An 8,597-nucleotide genomic window follows, 5' to 3' on the forward strand; every position below is an offset into this window, starting at 1 on the left:
AGAGGACCCAGGAGATGAATTGATGGTGTTTCCCCAGCAGCCCCTCTGGGGATAATATTTTTTTTCTGCCCTGCTCTGACAATACCACCATCACCTCTGCTTCTCCCCAGGAGCTCAGCCCAGTGAGTGTTTGCTGTCATCTGTATTTTTACCCTGCTTCACTATAAAAACAAAGTTAAATGACCACCAGCTTGTCATTTCCCTGCACTGACTTCTGCAAGTCAGTTATGACCCCATTTGACAATGAAGGGGGGAAGGTTTTATGAAATAGGTATTTATATCAAAGGCATGTCTGTTTTATAATGACACTGGGGAGAAAGGAGTCACCCAGATTCACTGCCCAAAAGAGCAAAAGGCTGCCATCACTTGTCCTCCAGCTAGAGCATCAACATTATCTTACAGTAAGGTATACAAAAGGGTGTAGGATTTGTGCCCTGGGAACAGGAGCAGGGTACAGGGATCTGTAGGTCCTGTGGTAAAAAACAAGAGATTCAATGTTTCTTCCTATTATAAAACAACTTGTTTTCCCACAGTACTAGGAAAAGTGATTTTCTGGTAAAGAATTAAGGGGTGAAAAATCAGAATGCTTTGCTGTTTATTTGGGGTGTCACTGGTTTGTTAGGTGGAGGGAGCCTGGAAGGGTTTCTTCATGGGGATTGTACAGAAAGGTCTCAAATCCTTCTCTTGCTCACACACACATTCATGCATGCCCAGAACTAAGGTCTCATGAGTGGCAATTCAAAATGTTTTTCTCATCTGTGGTGTCTGGTTGGAGTCAGACACATCTCCATATGTCTCACCCATTCAGCATGCCTCTACTTGTTCCAGCTTACACACACCTGCCCACCTGCCAAGGACCAAAACTCAAGAACTCAAGAGAACAATTTGTCTGTGCTCTAAACAAAGAGACTCACCAATATAGCCAGCTAAGTCACCCACCTATTATTAACAGGATAGTTGATAATTTACTTGATCATTAGTTTTAAAACTTGCTATATGCTAAGGAATTTGCAGCTTCAGATCATACCACACCTGAGAGATGAAGTGGCAGCAGAATTGAAAAGCTGCTGAAAACTTTGCTTTTATGTAGAGTCAATTTGTGGTGTCAACCTGGTGCTGATTTAAATGGGGCAGGATATCCTTCCTGCCGGCTGTAACAGGGCATGGACCCACTGTAATCACTGTGCCCTCTCTGCCAGCTCTGAGAAGGTGTCATGGGACCACAGGGCATCTCAGAGGGCATCAGGGGAAGAAATTCACCCGGCTGGAGCTGGCAGCGTAGACACCTAGGTGGAGGAATCCAAGCTGGATCTGGATCCCACCCCAAATATCTAAATCACAAAGAAATTTGCAACCGCAGTTCTTCCCCTGGGTTTCCAGTACAGCTTGATCAATATCAGCAAAGCCTCAAATCAACCCACAAAATGCTCACTCAAGCACTTTTATTTTTCTCCTTCCCAAATTGAAATCCACCAAATCAAATTGGTAAGTTGAGCTATTACCTCCTAAGATAAAGACTGAAGAGAGGGTCTTGGCATTTGCCCATCCAGGATCCTTCCCTGGTCATTAAACAAGGTGTAATAGCAATATAGTAACACTTTCTGTTTCAGTGCTGTAACAGATCACTGGTATTACATCTGTACAGGTAATTGCTTCAATATTGATGAGTACAACCTACGCTGCTCTGTCTGCACAAGGCACCTACTGCTTCTACCCTTACTGTGTTCCAGGTAATCAAATAAGCAAATCTAAAATAACTTTTGCCTCGCTAGTCCTGTGTTCCTTCTGTGCTAACTCTTCCATATCTGTTATTAATAAGCATGACATTGGGTGCACATTAATATCAGGTTTTATGCTCTTAAAAGCTGTAGGCTTTTTGCTGAAATTTTGGTTCCAGTACTTTGTGCTACTTACCTTGCTCCAAAGTTACTTCCCAAAAGCTGTGGTAAGTTCAGTATTTCAGCACAGTCAAAACCCAGTGGGAGATCTTTTTGTGCACCTGGTTTTGGCAAAATATCTTTCCTCCAGTGACTCTGACAATCTCACATAGCAAATCCATTCCTGTCTCATTTGGGATGTTCATAAGAACGTAGGAGCTGCCAGAAATATGCACAGGGACAAGCTACAGTACTAATGCAGAGCTCTCTAACAATGTGTTTAATATGGCATATGACAAAAATGTACATGGGAAAAAAATACTACCATCTGGCCTGTATAAGGACAGATAGTCTTAGTTCTAGCTGCCTCCATGACCATGCCTAAAAGTCCTTCAAGGTCAGAAAGGATAGGCCAAATTATTTATCTAGAAATGTTTAGGAATTTTAAGCAGTGGGAAGATTAAAGTGAGTGTTCTTTCCTTCAGATAAGCAAAAAACCCCCGAAAATATATAAAGATGTTGAACTGTTGTTTGTTTTTAGAAGAGACAGGTGGGTGAAAGACCATGTTGTGCTATCTGAGAGTGGACCAGTGTTACCCACCAGGAGGTGAAAGTGGGAGTTTGACAGCATCTGTATGGCCATTGCAACTGGGAGGGATAGAATGACAGCCCACAGATGGCTCTTGTTTGTCAAAGGCTGAGCTGCTTTAAAAAAACCAGCCCACAGAGCCTGAAGGAAGGAGAAATAGCCGTCTGTCTTTTCTGACTGCACAGCTCAAAGGATGTGGTTTTCCTTTTTCATGTGGGACTTGCCACAGTTGTCTTTTCTGCCACCTTCCAGCTGGAGAATGCTGAACAACTTTGTGTGGCTATTTGAAGGTCACATGGAAATTTTTGTTAGCACAGGATGGATCTCCATGGCTGATCAGTAATGTTTAGCAGCTGGTACCTTCATTATTTTCTGTCTGAAAATGGAACTAAATCCTGCTGCACTTTGAGGTGCAGTCTAACCAGATCTTTTTAATTCCAGTCCTTTCTTGCTGGTGTCCTCTGTTTCTGACAGCTTCCCTCCATATTAGAGAGACAACTTGAGTGAAGATATTGCCAGACATCCAAACATCATCCAAACATCCAGAAAAGAAAAAATACTTCTCCTTATATATATTTAAAATATTTTCCCCCCTCCTGATTCATCCTCTCATTTCTGTTTTCTCTGCTTGTATACTCTCTAATAGCAACTGTAACTTCTCCCAGAGTTTCAGATATTGTTTTTCTGGCTCAGCTTCTAACCCAGTTCAACTTCTCTTTTTCAGCTTTGCCTTTAATTCCTTCTACATTCATGCATGTCTATTCACCATCTAAATGTAAGCTCCTTACAATGAAACCCAGATGTCTTCCCTTTGGCCTTTTCTGTATTATCTGTCACTGTGGACAACTCTGTGTTCTTGTCTCTGTCCTGTAATCTGGCCTCTTTTCTCTTCTTCAACTACACTAGATCGTGTCTCATTAAATCTTGTAATTTCTTTTTTTTCATAATCAAGATCAGTCTTTTTTCACTGCTGTCTCCAGTCTTAACACCTGATTAATCTTCTGTCCTTGTGACAATAAATTCCTGTAATACCTAGATAACTGGAATGCTGCTAGAGTGTTTCACTATGGGAATAAATCCTGCTGGTCTATATTTTTTTGTTCAATCTGAATGATTTGTCGTTTTATCATAGCCTGACTTTTTTTCATGGACAGAGCAGACTTTAGATGTAGCCCTGTTCTGTGAGCTGTTAATTGTATGGCCAGTACCAATTTTCAACATGATTGAACAAAATTTCATGTGGTATTTTGAATTTCCTTCACTACCCCATTGTATGGTCATTTGATCTGTTTTCTGCTCTACAGTAATTGCTTTGTTCCACTCTCTATAAGGGAACAAAATAATTCAGTTTATAATCTCTGACACTTCCTGTCAAACCACTTTCTCCAATGGGCTGCTTCCAGCTTGTGTTCTTCTCTGAGCCACTGACTGAATATGGATGTCACAGAGAGAAAGATCTTTTTTCTTTATTTACAAGATGATTCAGTACTAGCCATAGATGGGAAAGGTGACGATTCCTCTACAACACCTCTTTATTTGAGCTCTTTTGTTTGCACAGTCTGTCTCTGTTTTGTTCACTGCCAGTTTAAACCTTTGCTTAACTGGAACTGTATTGCTCATTCTCAGTGCATTTGCAGTGTGTCCATCAGGAAACTGGAAATTGTGCCAATCATTACAAACACCTCTGCTTTTCAGCCACATCAGTTCCAGGCCAGGCCTTTAGAATCCTGTCATGGCCCTTCAACCCTTAGGAACTCAAACATCCATGAATCTTGTACGTTTATGTGTGTATGATGTTATATTCTAGAGAAAATTGGTAGGGGTTCTTCTCTTTAGGTCTAAATCTTCCTCACTGCCAAGAAAGTTTCATTTTGTAAGTCCAGGATGGATTTTACTTCTTTGAACCACTTGGCACCTGGGAAATTGCAGTGACAGACAGCAAGGATGGAAGGATGTGGGGTGCATACAGCTACACACAGGTGTGCATATCTTATCTATACATATATATATATATGTATGCACACACATCAGCCTCTTCCAGAGGAATCTCCACCACATCTGAGCAGCACAGGACCCAGGACAGAAGCTAAATGTGTCTGATTACTCCCAGCAGAGGTCAGTGGTATATTAGCTGCCAAAATTGTTCCCTGTGTCCAGTCCAGCATGAATACACAACCCTGCACCAGAAAAAGTCACCGTGCAGATGGATGCCTCAGGCAAAGGTTTACACCCAATATTGGGAAATTTCATATGGATTTCTTAGTCTAGGGCCAGAAGCACTTCCCATACCCAGAAATGCTTAGTTTTTTTTCCTGAGAGATGTATTGGACTTTTCATTTTAGAAAATAACTGTGTGGCTCACAGCGGCTTCTCTTTCACACTGGTTCTTTTTTTGCCCTTCAAATCATGTTGAAAATATTACTTTGTCCATTGTGGTCAATTTAATATAAAGTTCTTCAGAATGCTTTTTTTTTGTTATTGAAAATACATTATCTATTAAGAAACTGTTTCATTTCATGTTTTCTTTTCTCTTTTTCTGAAAATGAGACGTATGTAAAATACACTCCCTCTCTCATTGTTTCCCCCATCTTTGTGCCTCCTCCAAGACTCATGCTGCCAATATAAAGTGTATCTCAGATAGAAGAGGCTAAAGACCTCATTTAGTAAATGGCATTGCAGAAGATAACTTTGTATTGTATCTTCCAGTATCTCTTTTTCCTTCTTTCTGCAAAGCATTGTAAGTTTTATTTCACATCAGCTTTCAGTACAGCCCAACCATCGGGTCTGTGACAGAAAGTACAAGTCAATGGTAACAAACATTTAATTAGAGCTCAGTTTGCCCCTGTTAATGTATTTCAGATTTAGCAATCTTGAAACACTTGATATATGGCAAACACTCTTGTAACTCACAGTTACTCATCATTTAAACTGCAATAAAAGAGATGCAGAGCGTTTAATAGATATTAATGACCCCTAGGGACCTGCTTGACCTAAGGCCAAGGCCCAATAACCTCTATTGATCATGAATTCTCAAACAAGTGCTTTGGCCAGAGTTCATCATTGCTATTGGAATCTGAAAGGCAGGGAATGAAATATGCCCGTTTTCTCCCCACTGTCACGTTCTGTCATGTGCATGCCCTAAATTGACCTGGAAATGCTGGGAGCTAACAGGGAATTGACTTTCCTTGTGTTAGCTCAACACATTCCATTTTTACAACTGAACTACACAATTTCCCTAATTTAGAGGCTAAGTTCCAGTACCCTGTAAGATTATTCAGTCCACAGGCTTCAACACACCTTTCTAGTGGTAACAAAATCCATGGTGTTGAAATGAACTGCAGCCTTAATGTTAAAACCAAAGACATCGAAATCTGATCGCCTACAGATTTTTCTGCTTTCCCTTTGACATGGATTTGTCAATAGCTTTTATAGATGAACTGCCCTCTGTAAAATAATGAGGATGCCCAGGGCAGAGCAGGCCAGGGCAGGGCACAGTCCTTGGGGACCAGCAGAAGCGATGCTCACAGCTGAAGCAAAATCTAAATTATTGATGGTATCAAAGCCCCAGGGAATCTAGACACTTCCTTAGGATGGAGATATCAATCAATCAATGGCTTTGGTGTGTAAGGAACAAATAATGGAAAACCTCCTGAGTGACTGTAAGGGAAAGAGAGCAGCACAAGCTCAGGATTGTAGGCTGGCATGTCCCATGCTGACATTGATGTTCCTATGATGTCAGGTTTTCCTAAAAAAGATGTATGACCGTCTCCATGGAAGCACATGCTTGCAAATGCTTCTGTGTTTGACCTGGCCAAGACCCTTCAGTGGAGCTGATCAAGGGGGAAATTCCCATCAGGAACCTCCCTCACTTGCTGTTTACTGCACCTTTCCTGTTGGATTCCAAGGGATAAGCAGGGACCACCCAAAGGCAAAAGAGTACTGCATGACAGAGCTGGATAGATGTTGTTTTCCAGGGAGGATGGCTGGGCAAAATCCGTCAAGCCCAAGGAGGAGCTAAAGCAACAAAGACCTGGTGAGGGACAGTGGACATTAATTTTTGGTCATGTTTTTGTGGGAGGTAGAGCTAGGAAATTATGAGGCATGCAGGAAGACAGGGGAGATGGTGAAGGATGCTGAAACAATTGACTATTTCATTCAAAGATCATTTATTTAGCACTGCTTAGGTATTCTTGGGGTATCCTATATTGTATCACAAACTTGCAACCAGTCAAAGAGGAATAAAATAAGTAATTTTCATACCTTCACAGCAAGATCTACTGCCTGTGGTGCCAAAACAATGTGAAGGAGCAAAAATATTTAAATATTTCTCCGCAGATATATTCCTTTGTCAGACTTAATTTTGTGTAACCTCTTTCACATCTATTTCTGACTCCTAAAGGATCACTGAAGTTGCACCTGGAAGATTTAAGCAGAAAATCTACCTGAACATTACTGTGCAGAGCTCTTCCCTCCATCATTCGATAGTACCATGTTCATTATAATGACAGTAGAATCATAGAATCATTAGGGTTGGAAGAGACCTTTAAGATCATCCAGTCCAGCCATCAACCCAGCACTGTAACCACTAAACCACATCACCCAGCACCAGATCCAGATGCCTCCTAAAGACCTCCAGGCATGGTGGTGACTTCACCACCTCCCTGGGCAACCTTTCCCAAGACCTGACCTCTGTCACAGTGAAAGATTTTTTCCAGTATCTGATCTGTATCTCCTCTGTTTCAGCTTAAGGCCATTTCCTCTGGTCTTCTCGCTGCAGGCATGGTAGAAGAGATCAGCCTCACCACACCTTCCTTTCAGAGAGGTGGTGAGAGCAATAAGGTCCCCCCTGAGCCTCCCCCTCTCGAGGTTAAACAAATTTCATTCTTAAACATTTGCATTTCTAACCTACATGCCTTCTGTCAGAAAGCAGAACTCTCTTATTACTTAGTACACCTGCCTGAAAAAACACACCAGAGGAAAGATTTCAGCAAAATTCCTCTCCAAGTTACCTTTCCTGATAATTTCCTAATATTTCAAAAGGTAAACAGCTGCACTAAAGCAGAGTTTTAAAAACTACTCAGCCAACAACTAATTGTTTTCTTTAACTAGTTTTCCCATCATAAATATACTGGCAGCACAGCATAAATCAGAGAGGGATAGGTTGTCAAAAAAGATCTAAAAATAAGATTCTCCATTACCTACAGTTTGTTACAGCTGCAACTGTACCCCTTTTGGGTTGTTTTTCTGCAAATATTTTTATGGGTTTTTCTGCTTGTGTGGATGGATGATTAGTTGGATGGATGGATAAACAGATGTGTGGAGAGGGAATTTTATTCAAGCAAATGAAAATTCAGCATGTGAACAAGTATATTCATGCCAGAATTGCTTTCTTCCCTGTCATGGAGAGAGCTGTATGACTAAATGTAGGTGTATATATGGGTATTGGCAGAAATGTGAGATGAAAATGAAAGGAGTGTCTTTCACACCATAGAATTTCTGCTGTGTCAGGAGGGAAGACAGCTACTTAAAATCTGGGACCAACATATCAGGAAAACATAACACCCTTTGTTGAGCAACAAAAAAACCCCAATGGAAACATTGTGAAATGCTTTGATTTTTTCCTAGTCTTGTATTTCAGCTGTCTGCATCTGAAGTGGTGGAGTAAACCCAAGCACCAACTCAAACATCTGAGCATCCACCTCTACTCAGGTATTTGAAGCTCTCATGGACACAGAATAACTAATGACTGAAAACATATTCTGAATGAAATAAAAAGTGAAGGGGGAAACACCTGCATTTTTCTGCCAGATTCCACCCATAACCTGAACACAGCAACAGGCACCCCAACAGAACCCCCTGACAATGCAGCAAAGCCAAAACCTGAGTTCATTGGGACAAACTCAGGTTGCAAATGCAATAGCAACTGTGATGTGTTTTAAAGAACAACAAAACTGGCAAGTGCAGAGCAACCCCAGCAAATAAGCAAAGTGGGGAGGAGCAGAGGGGCAGGCACCTCCTGGGCAGCTCAGTCCAGGTCTCCTCGGTACTCCTGTACTGGGAACACATGTGCAAAGGTATGCCCTTACACTGGGCAGCACCTTTGTGCACCAGGATAACTGCATGTCTTTGCT

General features: G+C 41.4%; 1 long non-coding RNA gene across 1 annotated transcript; it reads left to right on the forward strand.

Moving 5' to 3' along the window:
* Positions 1–8,243, forward strand: LOC135295479 (uncharacterized). The gene is made up of 3 exons (XR_010357590.1): positions 1–122; positions 1,646–1,730; positions 8,092–8,243. It is a non-coding gene; the product is annotated as an uncharacterized LOC135295479 (long non-coding RNA).
* Positions 8,244–8,597: the final 354 nt, after the last annotated feature.

This window comes from Passer domesticus, chromosome 2 (genome assembly GCF_036417665.1).
Source record: "Passer domesticus isolate bPasDom1 chromosome 2, bPasDom1.hap1, whole genome shotgun sequence".
In the NCBI taxonomy this organism is placed as follows: domain Eukaryota; kingdom Metazoa; phylum Chordata; class Aves; order Passeriformes; family Passeridae; genus Passer; species Passer domesticus.